This window comes from Pyrus communis, chromosome 12 (genome assembly GCF_041283825.1).
Source record: "Pyrus communis isolate YQ-2024b chromosome 12, ASM4128382v1, whole genome shotgun sequence".
NCBI classification, from domain to species: domain Eukaryota; kingdom Viridiplantae; phylum Streptophyta; class Magnoliopsida; order Rosales; family Rosaceae; genus Pyrus; species Pyrus communis.
Window position 1 is genome coordinate 11982678 of NC_142576.1, and position 15627 is coordinate 11998304.

Here is a 15627-nt window from a genome sequence, read left to right on the forward strand (position 1 = left end):
GGAAGAAACCCTAGTTTTAAGCGTGCAAACAAGAAGAAGGTAGAACTCCATTGATTCGAAGTATTGTAATCTCTATCTCCCTCTTTGCCGATAAGGTCTGCGACTTTCATAGGATTGATATGAAATTTTGATGCCTTCTACAACGAATCAATCTATTTGTCTCTTGATCTTCATTACATAAGCAAAACGTACAAAACCCTAAATTGTATATTATTGTTCATATATGTAGGGTGATTAAATTAGGTTTTACAAAATCTTTTTAGTTTTGTCAATTTTGGTCATTGATGATTTTTCTACTTCTTTTAGCTTTTTGAATCAAACAAACAACTTGATTTCATTCGTCTACGCTTTCAATTTTTTTTATTATAGCAGTTTCATTTCCGTTGAGTATTAATCCTATCCCTGGTATCACCTTTTTTTTTTTTAATCATTCCTTTTTAGTTATTTATTAGGATTCATTTTTTTACAAAATGAAAGAGGAGATTTCATCCAACGCATTGTAGGGAGGGAGATGGAGGTTACAGTATTTTCATGTTTTTGTTTTTCTTATTTTTTTTTATTTTTTACGCTAGGTTCAAAGTTTGATTATTGGTTTTTTCAATTTTATCCTATTAGATATTAATTTTTAATTTAGATTAGTGTTTTCTTTGTTAGTTATAATCCACATCATCATCCAAGTCATTTAGTGTTTAAAACTCTCTACATCACTTTTAATCTAGACCGTTGAATGTTATAAAATCTAAAGACTACAAGGAAGTGTAAAAATGTTTGTTAAAATATTTGTCCCTTGATCCTATATATATATAACAATTCAATAATAAACGGTTTCAACTTTAATTCTTGTTCTAATTGCTACCAATATGTTTTCTTTGTTTGTAATGTAGGCTTGACACAAGCTCAACCTCAACCTTGTATAAGTTCAAACTCAATGTCTCCTCCAAATGCTTCTTCTACATCTCAAGCTTGAAGAATTGATCAATGAATTTGTCAAACTAAAATTTTGGTACGATAATTGGTATGAGCGTTTTGGTACGGTAACCATACCAAACCTACCCATGTACATATCTCCCTAGATTTTTTTAAATGCAAAACCAACTTTCTCACCCTCCTTTGAATTCGAACCACCCATCATTACTATCATTTATTTTTGTAACAGAAGAATAAAAATTGAAAATTTTCTTTAGGAGAGAAATAGTTTGTTGTTATGGTGGAGGGGAATCAATCCAGATTGAATCCACAGAATATGCATAGGTATGATTGTTTTCAGTCACTACGATAAAATGCCACTTGATTTTGTTTAAAAATCTATTTATCTTTTTCTTATTATTAAGGAAAAGGGGACGAGTTCGAAACTATTACAGTAATTTAGGATTGAGAAGCTTCGAATTCAAGATACATGGGTAGAAACCCAACATTTTATCCACTCGAATATTAGACTACATACATCTATTTATCTTATAACTGTATTTGATAAATAGATTGAGCATTTGTTCTTTTCAGTTGTATATTTATTGATACTTTTTTAGACTTGCAATTATTTTTTAAATTCATATACAAACTACAATCTGTTTCAACTTATAGATTTTTTTTTTCAATCTAGTGGTAGTTACATTCTTATTTCAATAAATTTGTTTCAAGAGCCCCTCACTAACTTTAGATCTCAAACAGTTATTATTCTGTAGTACATGATTAGAAAATTATCACGAGATTTTTTGGTCATGTTGATTGTTGTTGGGAGTTGGCCCTTTACATAAAGTTTCAAGTTCCATTAGCTAATAAATAAATAAATGGTTAACAAAAGACATGGATAGGGTGGTGTCACCCATTTTTTTAATTCATTAGATTCAAGTTTAAATTATTTCACACATTAATATAACAAATTGATGCGATATGACTCATTAAGATAACAAGTTAAAACAGTAAATAGAAAAGTTTTGCGAAGTCTAGAGTATTGTGATTAATATTCATGAATCTTTTTCTTTTGGAAAACTAATGAAAACAACCAAAAATTGTGCCATTTTAATATTAAGGACAAAAATTTTTTGATAATTCCCAATTTGTCTTTTTTTTTTTTTTCGATGAACTACCCAATTTGTCATTGCACATAAAAGCTAAAACCTTCCTCACACTAAAGTAAGTGGTCCAACACAACTAAAAAGGGAAATTGCCAAAAATGACCCATTTTTTTATCTTATAATTGAAATAAGAGCCATGTACAAAAGCGAAATGACAAAAATACCCACATATAAAATGTAAAATCTCACAAGTGATTACTTCATTCTTTTATTTCGAAGATAGAGTTATGAGCTCTGAGTTTTTGGGTTGGCTCAGATATGTAAGCATATCATGTGCATGTCGTGTAACACAATGAGTTTGATGAAAAAACTGGGATCTTCTCCTTCCTCACCAAACTCTTATTGTACCAGACTTTCGTCTTCACTTCCCCTCATTCTCCTCTTCTTCTCCTCCTCCTCGTACCCCTCCCCCACAACCCTCTAAATCAACATCGCATATGGATTAATCTTTATAGGAACAAATTACGCCTTCAAAGAAGAACCCATATGGATTCACACTTTTACGAAGAAAAGGGAAAACTGAGAGAGAGAGAGAGAGAGAGAGAGAGAGAGAGAGAGAGAGAGAGAGAGAGAGAGAGAGATGAGAGAGAGGAGAAAAACTCATTATTGCCTTGCTCAATGTTTGGAATTCACCCAATCAAAATTTTGTACTACTAAAAACCTAAAAATTAGGGAACGTCAATTTCAAGCGCTCCTACAGCCACCAGAGATCGACGACGATGGCGTTCACTGCCTTTTCCTCTGCAGCTAGACCCCTCATTTCCTTGAATGTCTCAGCCGATTCTCCACCTCCAAAAGTCGCCCCCACTCCAGTCAGTACAAGTACTGCCCTTAGGCTCTCAAGATCTTCAAAGGAAAGCTCCAGATGCGTGACCATATCAACCAGGAATTTGCTCAGCTACAGGTCTTTGCTCTCTTGGTTTTTGTCAATTTCCCACTTTAGAGAGAGTATGGATAGGGAGAGAAATGAAAAAATAGGAGGAATTAACCCATTTATATGCCCACGTGGACATGGGCTTATTTGTTTCCACTTTACTGGGTATTACCTTTTCCAAAACTTTCACCCTTCATTATTATCAACGGACGATCACATGAGTCTGCCATTACGCTTAAATTTAAATAACAACTACAATTGTAATTCAGGAAAAGGTTTGAGAAATATCGACAGCGAAACTAGTTATTTATAGGAAGCTTCGCCACCTTGCCCGGCAAACAATTCGCTGCGCAAAATCCCTCAATAAATGCCGCACTGATTTCTCTGATTCAATGGCATTGAATCCTTTGACTCAGATAACTGAACATGAGTAAAAAACTTGTGCGACAAACATTTTTTTGTGCCACACTTCAGTGGGAAATGTTTCGTCGCATCATTGTTTTTTTCCGCAAAAAAAAAAAGAAAAGAAAAAAAGACTTACCCGCATTTTTTCCCGCAGTTTGCGCGACGATGTTGTTTTTTCGTCGTGCAAAGATCTTTTTTGAGATGAAAATTGTCGTCGCGCAATGTTTGACAATATTGCGCAACGGTGTCTCGCATTCTTCGCGCTTGACTATCTATAGTGACAAATTTTGCTTCGTCGCGTAAAATTTTGTCGAGCAAATAATATTTTCTACTAGTGCCACGACAATTGATGAAAACCAAAAGCCAAATTTTCCCTTTTCTGTGACAATTTAAAGAGGTGTGTTGGTCATGCAAAGAAATAGTAAGGGGAAGCCATATTAAGATGTTCATGTGCTGATCATCCTTCCAGCATAACAAGGAAAATGGAAAAATAAAGATGTATCTCATTGAAACCTAATGGCACATTCCCAAGCGACAGCGACGACAACGGCGATGCGTTCACTGGCGACAAGGTGGCGTGCGACTGTGCATGACATCCGTACGTCGGTGTGTGGGGACTCAAGACCTATCCTAATGTTCTTCCATGTCCCGAATCATGTGAGGTACTACATTTTCACAAATCGGAGGAAATAAACGAGTTTACACTTAGAAAAACCTTATTTGTTTAGTAAAGGGACTAAAGGTATTATTAAAGGTGCAAGCTCAACTAATCATAACGAAAGGAAGGCACATGTTGTGGAAGAACGATCCAAGTTTTTGTGACTGGATCCCTTTCCAAATGTTTTGATGAACACATTTTGTTAAACTTACATGTTTTTGGTAAGGTCTTGAACGACACTAGATTTGAAATCGTGATGAGTACATGACACTTAATGATTTATATTTATATTGTGATTTATTTTCACCAAATGGTTGCCATTTATTGAGTATAGATCTATCTACGAAGTAGGATAATTAAATGTTTTAATATTTCTAGTAAATGCTAGATACACAAGTAGACACCCTGTAGAGACATGTGCATGTATTTGCACTAGTAGATGCTAGTAATGTCTTGCAGTTCCTCAAACAAGGGTGGATGGAAATAGGGACCAAATGTTTGGTACATATCTCTTTTGTTCTTACTAAATGTTTAATGTAATGCATGTTAGGCATATCTTGACAGGTTGCTTCAGCAGCACTCGATAAATTCTCTTTATATCACTCATTAGATTGCTTTGGCATATGCCAATATATGTTGACATGTGTGCAACATAGTTTAGCTGGTGACAACAAGCCAATCAAGTGTTCGACGAAATGCCTCAGAGAATAAACTGATTTTTTTTTTTTTTTTTTTTTTTGCGTACTCGCACTCTGTTTTTATAGAGAACATTTGTATTTAACACTGAGGCCCCTAAGGTTCAATCCTGGATTTGCCACTATTATCAAGTATGATTTTTTATTTATGACCAACTGTATTTTCTCTATTATGGTAGAAACAATTATGTAGTTTTAAACTATGAGTTTTCAAAAATGGGGGTTAGTCAATTGAAATTTTTTTACTAGAAAAATGTTTATGATCCACTCACACTTCACCAGATAAATGTTTATCTAATTGTACTAATAAATAACCGAACTTACGGTTATAGTTAAACATCACTATTGCAAATACTGTTAGATTTACTACTGCTATATGCAGTGGCGGATCTAGGATTTTAACATCGGGTGGTCCTAATATAAAGATAAAAAAATTAGATGAAAATAACATTAAAACATTAAACGATCAACGACAACTTTTTATTCTTAATCTTAATATAGACAACAATTTGATGCAACCCTTTTTTCACCCTTTTTTTAGTAAGATCACTAATCCCTTACAATTGAGAAAAGTCACTTCTTAAATGCATTGAATGAATATAAATATCAAGTTAATCTTAAAATGTATGTGAAGGCTGAAGAAGAGAACGAAGAAGAGATGGTGGCCTTTGGTTGGGTGGGGTGGGAATATTAGGGAACGGGGATTTGGGACTAGGGAGTTAATTTGGGTAGAGTGGAATTGTTTGAAAATCGAACCCTTTATGTTTTGTGTTTTTTTTTTTTTTTTTTTTTTTTTTTTTTATAATGAAAAATGGTGACGCTCTCAGCCTTCCACATGACCTAGGATGGTGTTCTCAAACAATACATCAATACTCACCGATTTACTTAATGCTCTACGTTACGTTGTGACCTAGGATGCCGTTTAAAAAGTAAATAGTCTTCTTCTTCTCTTCTTCTGGTTTGGCAGAAAGCTAGAAGCAGCCGCTGCTTTTCCCCTCCACCACTGCCCAAACTTGGCTGGCCCTTGGAAGTCCTCACAGCCAATTATCTGAGCTTCCAGGTGGTCCCGAGACCACCCAGGTCCCTCAATAGATCCGCCCCTGACTATATGCACTTAACTCATGTGACATGTAATAAAAGAGAAAAAACTTACAAAGTCTCCAAGGGGAGGTTATTTGTAGTTTGACCTTCCTTGCAAGATAATTTTAGTTATTTTAATAAATTGAGCTCCTTGGTTCTAATTGTCACACAGTTTTTAATCTTTACCTATGGCTTCGTCAATAATTTTGTGATGGCTGGCACATCTTGTTTGACGGCTAATCGGGTTAGGGTGTGTCAAACACGTTTGAATATTTGTTGGCCGCATCTAAGAATTGGATGAGTAGATTGCCCACGTACACATCTTCATGAGAATCAAACCGCTGTAATCCATCTTAAAATTAAGGTATGGATCGATGATGAGTAAGAGTGATAAGCTAGAGCACTCTTGCTCAAGAGGAGGCCGGTGGCAAGTTTTGGTGGTGGTGTTTAGTCTTCTCTCATTGAAAACTAAAACTCAATCTTTTCACTCTAAGGATGAGTAATCTTCACTATAAAAAAGAGTGCTCTCATTCTCTCACTTTTCTTTCTATTGGTTTAAGAAAATGCATGTGAGGATTGGATGTATATAACCAACCTTGAACTTTTCGAGGAAGTTTTCTATTCTCCAAAGGATGAGTTACCAGATGTAAAGGGATGAAATTTTTTTTCAAAAGGGAAAATGAGATTAAATCGAGTTTCAGGGAGCATAGCAAAAAATACGCGTTGCATAAACTCTTGGTGGGCGAAACGAAAACGATGCAAAACAAAAACGATCGGTCACTGCGAACAAAAACAATCGGTGTCGAATTTTTTAGGTCGACGTACTGAGGGCCCAATCCAACAACAGTGATACTATCCCCACTTTATCACCTAGGCAATCAGCCAGATGTGGGGTTTTATCACAAAGGGCCTTGGTGTTAATTAGAGTGGAGTAATTCCTTTTAAATTGCTTTTTCTCCTTCCCTCTTACCGATGTGGGACAAAGGAATTCCAACAATTGGTAATGGCAAAACGATCGGTAGCGGACGGCGAAATGATTGGTAACGAACAGCAAAACTATCGGTAAAGGACAGTGAAATGATCGGTAACGGCTTTATATAGAGGTACTTTAAGGACAAAAAAATGTGACATAGGTAAACACGAACAATTTCACCATAATCTTCATTACGAATCAAGCAAGGATTAACTGCATACTTTTTAAGAATAAATAAACAAGGGAAAGAAAGAAAGAAAAAAACCCTAATTAACAAAATGTACGGCAACCAACATAAGTTATAACCACATCTCTACTTGAAATGGACTGTTATCGGATCATCCACGCATGCCCTCGACTCATCCATCGTTGTCAATGTCCCGGTCCAATTACCCGGTGAAAACCCGAACTCGACCCAGCAACAGAACACCCCAAACTCTAACCTACGCCTAGTCAAATACCACCGCGAAGTATTGACGTACCTATAATAACCTAGCATGCCAAACACGAATTTCACCGATCCACGGGCTCTCCCTTCGGAGATTTGATTGGCCACGTAATCGCCTACATAAGCGGACACCGTTTCGATCTTGAAGCTGTGAGCGGTCGAGGTTTTTGTATTTAAAGGCGAAGGAGGAGGAGGCACCGGCTTCGTTGTGAGCAAGACGTCTCTGCCGTTGTCGCCGGTGTCCGTTTTGTACGAGATGGTGACTTGCAGGCTGTCGAAGGAGATGGCAAGCACGCGATTAGGGTTCACCGAGACGACCGTCATGTCCCACGTGGCGGTTAACTCGGAGCCACTCGAGTTGAGTTTGCTCACGGTGGAAGAGTCGAGCCGTAAACAGGGCTCTGCGGGAGTCAACTTATATTGGTCGTGGAAAAACAGGATTCCCAGCACGTAGATAGGGATACAGACGATGATAGCTATGAAGTGAACTTTTGGGCACTGTTTGAGGCGAGAACAAAGAGTGTAATTTTTCACTCGTGTAGCCATTTTATATCTTTGATTAATGATCAATTGACTAGGGTGCATCTATTTATGCGTTTTGATTTTTGAATTTTGAGGAGAAGAGGAAGTGTTGCATTAGGCTATAGAATTAACCTATAAGGGAACCAAATTTGTAGGAGTTGTTCTTATCGGAAACGGTTTGTAACTCCTAATCTTTTTTTAATCCTTGGTTTTTTTTTTTTTTTTTTTCTGGTTATCCTTTTAATTTCCCGGAAGACATCACTTCTTCTTGGTGTGTTTTAGATAGAGGGATTGGGGTTTAGGCTATACAATCAAATAACATAACATCAGAGGCTCTCCGATTCATATCGAGGCCCTCTTAGATTTGATATCATACCTACACGTTGAAACAAAGTGTACACAGAGATTCTAATTCGATGGTTCCCCGCCATTTTATGCCTATTCCGGCCAATCTCGCCGAATTTGGGTCTCGACTCAAGAGGGAAAATTATTCCTCTCTTGATGGGCTTCCAGAGTATCTAAGTGGATATTCCATATTCCCAAGTTTCTCTTTTTTTGAAAAGTTTGAGAGTCAAGCCTTTTAATTCGAATTTTGAGTTGTATGTGAGAGATCTTTGTTCGTAGTGAAAACACAGAGGAAGTCGCAGGGTAGAGCAGCTAAGGTGTAGTGTGGATTGAAGACATTGAAATAAAAATCGGAGAAAAACCCTAAACCCGTTAATTTTAAGAATTATTTACCTTGGCTGTGATTTTTGTCAAGTGACGTTGGAAGTTGTTGGTTAATTTTAAATAGTTGGCAGATTTATTGTTGTTGTGGATTTTGAAAATATGAACTTCTATGTGGGAATTAAGTGTATGCAGATGCTTTACGATAACGGAAAGGAAGTGCAAAGAAAAAGGGCAGATTCTTCCCATTGTCATTTCATTTCATTTTGGGAATAACGCAAGTAGCTTACGTTGAAATTCTCTTATAGAAGGTGAGCTACAATTGGCTTGATCTGTTCACAAAGTACGTAAGCAGTTTAACTCGAAAATTAGATGCAACCATAAGACTAAATAAAATTAAATGATGTATCGGGTGTCCGAGTTCAAGACGTGCTATTATTATGATTCAGTCTAGATACAAAGTTAACCAAGATTGGTAAAGACTAGGCTATCAAGCGAGAGCTAGCTGGAGGTGAGTGGAAATTTGATTTCAAAAATGGTTTTCATTATATTCATATCTATATAAATGATTTTAAATATGATTATGATCATTCGTTTACTTGGTTTACTGTTGGAAACATGATGTAGCTGATGAATTTTTATAAAAACGATTCTTTGAGATACTGCTTTCACTACTAGGCATGATCATGTATTTGGTAATCGTTTTGGATTATGATCTTATACACTACTTCGTAGGCATGTACTCACATCATAGCGCCTTACTCGTACGGCCGTATACATTATTGTCATGACGTTCGTTAAATTTCAAACTCAACTATTATTTAGGGTTAGAGTCCCAACTTATTCATGTTTTGGGTTAGAATCCCAACTTATTCATGTTTTGGGTTAGAGTCCCAACTTATTCATGTTTTGGTTTATAGTCCGAACTATAAACCAAAACAGCAAGGTACATATCATTAGGTTCGCGTCATTAGGTTCGCAAGGTACATATCATTAGGTTCGCGTCCTAAACCGTATCGAGTAGGACTACTCCCTAAAGTGCTTTTTGTTTGTATGAATGTCCATTCATGATAGGATGAGAGTTTCAGATTTCTTAGCACCTTCACGTCTTCCGTTTTTGTTGTAAAACATATGCCATGCTCTGAACAACTTATCATGCAAGTAGCGGACGGTTGATAACCCATTCGATGTGGCCCTTAGGGGATGTTGTGTTAAAGTAATTATAATATTTTAAGCAGGTTTTAAATTTAGGCCAGAACCAAATTTCAAAGCAAACTCTACCGAATTTTTGGTAAATTATTCAAAGTTATTTTATTATTGTATCGGCAGCATGTTGTGGCTACGTCACATTCTGGGTGACGGCCATTACACTTTGATTTTGGTGTTCACCTAGACATCGGGGTCAGGGTGTGTCATTGATAATTGATTTTTATGCATCCTTAAAATAAACATGGGAATCCACCATTTCACATGACTAAGAGCCAGTTTGGAATTGCTATGACTTAAAACAAAAAAAAAAAAAAAAAGAAGTTTCTATTGTGTTTTAAGAATAATCAACTGCAAAATAAAACAGTTGATCGTTTGATAACTGTATTTCTAAAAGTGTTGTGACTTGTGAGTATGAAAAGCAATGTAAAAAGATTTGGCAAATTTTAATATAAAAGTGATACAATTGTATATAATGACAAAAATGGACCTGATAGTGTGGGCCCTGACTACGCCAACGATGGCAAGAACAATGGTTGTGATGATGGTGCAATAAAGGGGTGTGGTGGTTGGGTTGTAAAGGTAACAATAGTGGTAGAGGCAACGACAACGACGATGGTGGCAGTTGTGGTTGTGATGGCAGTTATGTTTATGGTTGTGATGATGGCGGTGGCGACAAGGATGCAGTGGGAGTTGTGGTTATGGTGGTACTGGTGACAGGTATAGTAGTGGTGGTGATGGTGATGGGATTGTGGTGTGGTGGTGGTGGCAACAATGGTAGTGGTAATGGCAATGTGGTGTAAGAGGTTAGGGTTTTAAGTGGTATGTGGGGGTGATCATTTTGTTCTCCAAGAATAAAGTGTGTCTAGAAGAATAAATAATTTTTTTTAAAATTAATGAGCATATTAAAAGAAAGTTTGATGGTAAGAATAGCATCAAAGGTGTAGAGAAAAATAAAGTTTGATTATTAACTTTTAAAAAATTAATTGATATACATTACAAGAAAGTTTGATGGTAATAATGTTATTTTTTAAAATAATGTGGTGTAAGAGATTAGGTTTTAAGTGTAATGATAATGTGGTGTAAGATGTTAAGGTTTTAACGTGCCCCTATCACATCACATGTTATATTGTGATAATTTGATGGTAAAAATAACATTATTATTTCCACATTTCTTTTGCTTGTCACACGACCAATTTTAATTCGAAATTTTGTCTTATCCTCTTTATGAAACCTTGGATTTCACTGCACACATCCGTCATGACGAAAACTTTTGCCGAAAACTATTGTGGATATAAAAACCTGGCTGTCCGAAATATTATTATAAAACGAAACCACAAATTTGCCAAGATTGAAAAGGTTATCCCTAAACAGGAAATGTTGACCATATAAAACAATAGGTAAATTACACTTTATATATATACATACATACAAACATATATACATATATACATATATACATATATACATATATATATATATATTTATTTATTTATTTATTTACACGATGAGAGGTAAATCTCCGACAAAGCAAATATTTACAATTTTACATAATAAAAAATAAGGAAAATAATTTTCACACATCGTCTTTAGCTTCTTACACACTTATGTTTAATTTTGGATGTTGATTTTGTTTGATTTATTCAATTTAATGACTATAAATAAAGAAAAATGTGTGGAAAGCTAAAGAAGATGTGTGAAAATCACTTCCCATAAATCAAACAACATTAACATTATTTACAAGTTTATTTCTACCTGAAATTCTTGCCTTTGAAGGTTTGGCCAAACTGCCAATTGCTTGGAGCAACATGCCATGAGGTTGAGTATCTACCATCACTCGCTCTGACTCGGAAGGTCAATGACTCGCCAACCATCTTGGAGTCAGTTTCCCACTTCTGACCCCATAGCCGCTTCATCGTTGTCCATTTGAGCTTCTTGCTGCCCTTCACTTGCATTCCGGTCACATCCACGGCTCCTCCCACATTCCACACCAACACTTGGTTGAAATATGGATTCCCAGTTATTGTGAATTTAATTCCTCCTTTCTTCAGGCATGGAACCCTACGGTACATGACCGGAACAATGCCAGCCTTGTACTCGGCAATTTTGATGAACGAAGGTTTGGCTATATCAAAATGCTCACGTGGAGGGTTGCACCACCCTCCATTGTCACTTGGCTCGTTCCAATTGGGGGGGCAGTTGTTGGTCGCTGTGACTTGGATGTCCTGGCTTGCACCACTGAGGGTTGTCGACGCATTTGATTTCATAGCATGCTCCACAAGACAGCCCTTTGTTGAATAAAACCTCGCTCAACGCTGCTGTGTCCAGGCCATATCCTTCTTTTATCACATCCTCATCACCGCAAGCTCCTCCTGCACGTAGTCATCATCAAAATACTACTATCTTGTTCTAATTAATTTCCAAACAACCAAGTGAGATGAAAAAAAAAATGACTAGTTCGTGGTAATGAAGTGATTGGATCGTAAATAGTTGTCCTAGGAGCGTCCCACGGCTTGTATGAAACTGACATCGTGAATTTTTCGTCTTAATGGGTTGTACATTGTTATCGTAAATTTTTGGAAGGCAAGAATTTGAACTCTGCAAGTTCCATTCTTTATCTCTATTGCCTGCATAAAATACATGATCCTTTTGACGGCGATTGGATCAAAAGAAAAATTACAGAATCTACCTAGCTTCGAATATGGAAAATGTTTACATCTGTTTTTCTTAAAGCTCACTACAAGCAACTGATCACATCTTTAATACATAATCAAAGTGGGATCGAGTTGGAAATATAAATGATTGTCTAACTTTGCGTTTTGGCTAAAATATGGCCGCGATTTGAAATGTGGTCTCATGTCTATTACTTGAGAACCGAGATGTTCTGATTGTAATTTCTTTCTAGATTTTAATTTATCATCAATAGGAAGTGGGATTCAAACTAAAAACGTTTTCTACCATTGGGAACAATGTTTTAAAAGACGAAGGCAAAACCAAGACCTTCATAGATTACCTCGCCTAGGTAGGAGCATAAATTATTAATTTTTCATAAACCTCGATGCAGTGGCGAAGTTACGTGAGGGCGAGGAGTGGCGGCCGCCCCTCCCCTCACTGGAAATCAAGCACAGGAGCGGTGGTTCCGCCCCTCTGGTCTCGTCAAAAGTGATGAAATTCCATCTGGTTTTCTGGCCTTTTGGGTTTCCCTGCTCTATTGTATCACAGGCTGATCGCGGGCTCTCTTTTTTCCCAAAAAAAAAAAACCTAGGCCAAAGAAAGGAGGAACGAAGATATGCATTTTGTAGCTTCTGGAAATGGGGTTTTGGACCTTCTAGTTCTAACGAAGAAGAAGAGAAAGGAAGAAGAGTGAGACTTTCTCTCTCTCCCATCCCACCCCACGTGCCATTTCAGAATTACAATTTGTTTTTTTTAACTATTGGCCAATCAATTTGCGCCACATAACTTGCTATTGCTCATTTATATTACAATTTGTTTTGTTTTTTAATTATTGTCCAATTAATTTGACCACTCTTCCAATATTTTTTAAGCCACTTGTTTGACACTGTTATTTATCTTAAAATTCACTATAAATTTATACGAGTTTTAAAAAATAATTTATAAAATATTACGAACTCGTAATTATTTGTTTTTTTTTTCTTCTCTTACCATCAAATTCAACAAAGTAATAAAGAAAAATTGTCAATATTTTTATATATCATATGTTTTATAATCAATGTTTTTCGGATATTATATACTATATAATAAATAGACAATTATTTATACGGTATATAATAAATTTATTCAAATTTGCCTAAGTCCTTGCCTAAGTGTAAAGTCATGTCCACCGCCCAACTAGAGCTTAGCATCTTTTAAAACTTTGCTAATTATACAGTTAAGTAATATGACGATGCAAACGGTGCTAAATCATCCTTCAAATAATATTGTTGTTCAAACCCTCATTTGACTATTTAAGTAGTCAAAATCCTCTTTTGAATATTTCGGTTAGTGCAAATTCTTCTATGAATATTACGGGTAGTTCAAATAATCTTCTTGCAAATTCTGGACTTAGACCTCAAATGAATGTTCACATTTTTTTGAGACCCTAAACTTTTTAAATTTTGCCCCTCTTACCGAGAATTTCTGGTTTCGCCATTGCCTTGATGTAGGTGAGAAACTCTAACCTTAAATTTAAAATTACAAATTTGTTGTGAACTTGTGGAAGGTTGACGGGTGAGATTGGAGGTTGGCAGCGTTGTCTTGAGACTTGAAATTTTGATGTAAAGAAAGGTGGGAGAAGATAGAAGAGTTTTAGTTTATAAAAACTCTGCCCAAAACGATATCGATTTGGGTTTTGTTTGTTTTTTAAAATAAAAAAAAAATCAAACACCTCGGTGGCGCTTTAACAACACCTCAAGTGCTTAGGCGCGCCTCCTAATTCCTAAGTTAGTTTATAGCCCATTCCTGTTGGACATATATAGGGCCTCATTTGGCAGCTCGAACTGTATTTACTATTTCTGTCGGATAGGATAAATAGTCACCGGATAGTACTGACTAACTTAATCGGACGTTTGGTGCAATATCGGACTAATGACTGTATTATTTATACTGTGTTTGGTATTATACTGGATAGGAGAAATCAAACTTAAAATTAAATTTAAAAAAAAAAAAAAGCGAAATCATTTTTTGGTTCCCAGATCTCTCCGCACCCCCCAAACACCATCCCTCTCTTGCCCTTCTTCTTCTTCCCCGACTACAGAAGAATCCCAGATAATTGTTCCCCAGCTCTCTCCGCCGCACCCCCCCAAACTCCCTCCCTTTCTCTCCCATATTCTTCTTCCCCGACTGCAGAAGAATCCCAAATAAATTCAAATAGCCAGTTGCAGAAAAATCCCAAATTGAAATCATCTCTCCGCCGCACCATGTTTCTTTGCAAGACCTAGTTGCAGGGGAGGATAGCGAGTAGGTGATAAGGAAGGCCACAAGGAGAGGACGACGAGGAAGGCGACAAGGACTAGGAGAGCAAAGATGGCGAGAGAAAGCGGCGTGACAAAAGGCAACAGCGAAGACAGCGATGGCGAGAGAAGGTGACGGGGAGGACGATGATGCCGATAGAAGGCGACGGGGAGGATGACGATGGTGAGAGAAGGTGATGGGGAGGACGACGATGCCGAGAGAAGGCGAGAGAGAGAGGGCCGAGTTCGCGAGAGAGGAGAGTGAAACCGCCTAAATAATCCGAGCGTTTTGGTTGGTTTTATTAAGCAGGCGTATACCGTGTTAAATAAGCAGATCGGTTAAATTAATCTGGCCCTTATTTAGTACGAGTGAACGCCAAACACCCGGGTCCATAGAACTAATCCTATCTGATCCTTTATCTGATCTGCCAAATAGGGTCAAGGTGTTTCTTTATATAGTCGCCCAAAAAGCCGTCTAGGCTATCAATGCTAGTTTTTCACAACACTGACTGGTAAGAAAAAAAAACTAATTGCTCTTCGATGTGAAAGGGTAAACTAATTCCCTGACACCTATATGGGTAAGCTCTTCAGTGTGAGAGGATAAATTAATTGTTCTCCAGTGCGAGATGTAAAACTAATTCCCCGACACCCATATGGGTAAGCTCTTGAGTGTGAGAGGGTAAACTAATTGCTCTTCAGTGCAAGAAGGTAAACTAATTCCTTGACACCTATATGGGTAAGCTCTCCGGTGTGAGAGGATAAACTAATTGCTCTCCAATGTGAGAGGGTAAACTAATTCCCTGACATCCATATGGGTAAGCTCTCCAGTGCGAGAAGATAAATTAATTGCTCTCCAATGCGAGAGGGTAAACCAATCCCCCGACACCCATATAGGTAAGCTCTCCAATGCGAGAGGGTAAACTAATTGCTTTCCAGTGCGATAAGGCCACATAGCTCAAAAGATCGAATGCTTGAAGATCTTTAGTAGCTCTGATCTTAGCAGCTCTATCTATAGCTGAGAAATCAAACTAAAGCAATTTCCTCATTTTTGGCAAGCAGTCCAGACGACGCAACTC

At 37.0% G+C, this 15627-nt stretch overlaps 1 pseudogene; it reads right to left on the reverse strand.

Moving 5' to 3' along the window:
• Nucleotides 1-11304: 11304 nt before the first annotated feature.
• Nucleotides 11305-13752, reverse strand: LOC137744389 (expansin-A3 pseudogene; annotated as a pseudogene).
• Between the last annotated feature and the right edge of the window lie 1875 nt (nucleotides 13753-15627).